General features: G+C 43.5%; 1 long non-coding RNA gene across 1 annotated transcript; it reads left to right on the forward strand.

Moving 5' to 3' along the window:
• The first annotated feature begins 2,168 nt into the window (after positions 1-2,168).
• On the forward strand, positions 2,169-3,219 carry LOC132121030 (uncharacterized). Its single transcript, XR_009426215.1, has 3 exons — positions 2,169-2,620; positions 2,703-2,992; positions 3,140-3,219. It is a non-coding gene; the product is annotated as an uncharacterized LOC132121030 (long non-coding RNA).
• Positions 3,220-3,619: the final 400 nt, after the last annotated feature.

The following is a 3,619-nucleotide window of genomic DNA, read 5'->3' on the forward strand; positions in this document are numbered from 1 at the left end:
GGCCGTCATGTGCTGCTCAGATCAGACAACACAGCGGTTGTGTCATACCTGAATCATCAGAGAGTATTATGCTCTCGCCCCCTGTGCAGGCTGGAGAAACATGTTCTTTGGTTTCAGAACTAAATTCTATCGATCCGAGCTGTTCATGTCCCCGGACGTTGGACTTTGGAGCGAATTTGCTATCCAGGCAGACTCTGGAGCAAGCGGAGTGGGGATTGCACCCCCAAACGGTAGTCTCCTATGGCAGATTTTCGGGGAAGCGAAGTGGTTTTGTTTGCGTCAAACACGACTACGCATTACCCTCTTTGGTTCTCCCTATGCCCTCCAGCACCCCTGGGCTTGGATGCATTAGCCCACAACTGGCCCAGGACCAGTTTGTATGCGTTTTCCCCCAATCTGTCTGATTTCGGCGGTATTATGCAGAATACGGGTGGACAGGGTGGAACAGCTGCTGCTGGTGGCTCCGCGGTGGCACACACACAGCCGTGGTTTGTGGATCTGATCAATCTGTTAGCGGGCTCTCCATGGGAGATTCCCCTCAGACAGGATTTATTATCACAAGCACAGGGACTGATTTGGCACCCGAGGCCAGATCTATGGAATCTGTGGGCGTGGCCTCTGAGCGGAGTGAGTTCATATGTCCCGGTCTTTCTGCTGAAACTACCGAGACTATACTGAATTCTAGAGCAGCTTCTACGAGACGCTTATATGCTTTCAAGTGGAGACTGTTTACGGCCTGGTGTGAAACTCATAATATGGATCCAGTTTACTGCCCAGTGGCATCAGTACTGGAGTTCCTTCAGGAACGTTTTTCAGATGGAGTGACACCAGCTACCCTAAGGTTTACGTGGCAGCCATTCAGCTTACCACGAATATATAAATGGTGCCTCAGTGGGCCGTCATCCACTGTTTCTCGTTCATACAGGGTGCGCGACGGCTGAGGCCTTTCCGCCCCGTGCGAGTTCCTTCATGGATTTTCCATTGTGTTGCATGGTTTATCAGGGCATCTGTTTGAGCCCTTGGAATTTGTTCCGGATAAATCCTGACTTTTATAGCACAGACTCTGTGGAAGTGTTGTTGCGACCAAGGCCTAATTATGTCCCTAGGTCGCATCTATCTTTTTCGCTTTCAGCAGGTGGTCCTGGAGGCTTTTTCCCCTGCTGTGGCGAAGTCTGTAGATCTAAGTCTTGCCCTGTGAGAGCTTAAGACTTATTTGGATCGTACTGCCCCATGGTTGAGTCTGACCAGCTGTTGTCTGTTTGGACAAAGGAATAAAGGCCATGCGGTTACAAACAACGCATGTCCCATTGGCTGGTGGAGGCAATATATTTAGCCTATGAGGCGTGCGGGCTCGCTTCGCCCTTAGGAGTAAAAGGTCATTCCACGAGAGCAGTGGCTTCTTCTCAAGCCTTTCTCAGTGGATCTTCTATGGATGATATCTGTGCTGCGGCAGGCTGGTCCTCGCCGAACACTTTTATCAAGACTTACAGTCTGGATGTGAGGATGGCTCTTGGCTCCCGGGTTCTCTCCGTTTGAGCAGATGCTTCCTTGGATCCCAGCTATCAGGTACGTCAGGCGTGATGGTATAGCGTTCCCATAGCGGTGACGTCACCGCAGCATTGAAGTGAGCTATGAACGGGAACATCTCGGTTACGTATGTAACCTTGGTTCCCTGAATAGGGAACGAGATGCTGCGGTTCTGGCCGTGCCGTACCTTGATAGCATTCTTCTTCAGTCATGAAATCTGAGTGAAATGGCGCGCGGCACCAGGTATATATATGCGTACGCATGCATGGGCGGTGCCACGCGCTATTTGGCCAATAGGATTGGCGGGATGGTATAGGGCTTCAGACATTCGTCACACCGAAGGTGTTCCCATAGCGGTGACGTCACCGCAGCATCTCGTTCCCTATTCAGGGAACCAAGGTTACATACGTAACCGAGATGTTAGGTGTGTTTAAAGTTGGTAACTTATATATTAACCTTATATACGTTATAGGGAAATCGAAAAAAGGCCTGTAAACTTAATTTTACTTAGGAAGCATAAACTCACAGCCTTTTGCATGAGCACTTGACTTGATCGATGGATGGAGTAACGTTATGGTGAGAGACGTTTGTTTTTTGGGAGTGACAGATTAGTTTTAGTGGAATATTTGCGCGAATTTCAATTTAAGTCGTATCTAAATCAGTTTAGAGTGTAATCTAAATATATTCTAACTTATTGTTTATTAAGTGGGCTTTGTATGTGAGCACATTTTAATCACAGATTTTGCACTGGATTTATTGGCACAAATCTCTATATCACAGAGCAAACGTTACTTCATTCACTTAACTTACATTCTAACTTGTTCCTCAACCTCAAATACAGTTTTGTGTGTGTGTGAGAGAGAGAGAGAGAGAGAGAGAGAGAGAGTGTGTGTGTGTGTATGTGTGTGTGGGTGTGAGAGAGAGAGAGAGGAAGAGGAGAGAGCAGTAGACAGAATATTTTTTAGTGTTTTGAATGAAAAGTTGAAGGATGTCCCAGGCTGAGAACATAGATATGGTACACCTGCTTGTCAAGATTCTAACGTTAATGTCCCACTTCCAGGAACATAAAGACGGACTGGTTTCACATGCAGATGTAAGTATTTAATTTTCTTCTTTCCACTTCACCACATTATATTATGTAATATTCTTATTTGTGTATTGTGTGTACTCTACAGTTTGCAGCATCTGCATCTGATATTGAGAAGACACTCAATCTACCTGCCAATCCTCATCTGATTTTGCTGGGTTAGTGTGTCATTACACATGATGAAGAGACATTTACTGATGTTTAAGATATAAAATTGTAACATTGCTGTTGTGCACGATTGTTAAAATTGCTTTTTTTTTTCTTTTTTTTTTGTGAGTGTCCAGTCAACACTTTTGACTGCAGTGAATGTACTACTGTGTACTACATCTTCAACCTGCAGTATCAAGAGGCGGCTTGTTGCACGTAAGAAAGGTAAGTGTTTTCCTTTTTGCGTATGTTTTTAACACTCTCTTAGAATCTATTGTAACACTTTATAATAAGTATACAGTAGTAAAGTAATAAATTATTTGCAAACTAGTTACCTCAACCTTTCTCCTGTGTTCTCCTTGTGTTCTTCCATTTCAGTTTTTTCAGTATATCATCATCTGAAACACTGTCAAATGTGGTTTTATTCGCATGCCAGGCACGGAGAAAATAGGAGAAAGGCATGTAGATCCACATTAAATCCAAACAAATCAGAATATATATATAGATAGTTTGCAAATGATTTATAAGTGCTTTATTACTTTATACTTATTATAAAGTTTTACCAAATTAATCTAAATTCTAAACCAAATTAATTAATCAGAATTTTGAAAAATGGTTATTATACACTTCGGTAATGTGTAATGCAACTTTCCTTAGATGTTTCTATGGAATAAACCCAGTAAGAGGCTCAAAGACCTGCAGAGGCAAGGTAGTCTCCAAGAAGACGGGGAAGGTGGTGAATAAGAAATCTACTACAGTCAATCCAAAGGTTGCCTCTCTACTAAAAAATCGAATGGACTTCAAATGGGATTTCATCTAGGCAAGTGAAGTTACACATACATTTTCATTAAATACAGT

Source organism: Carassius carassius, chromosome 39 (genome assembly GCF_963082965.1).
Source record: "Carassius carassius chromosome 39, fCarCar2.1, whole genome shotgun sequence".
NCBI lineage: Eukaryota > Metazoa > Chordata > Actinopteri > Cypriniformes > Cyprinidae > Carassius > Carassius carassius.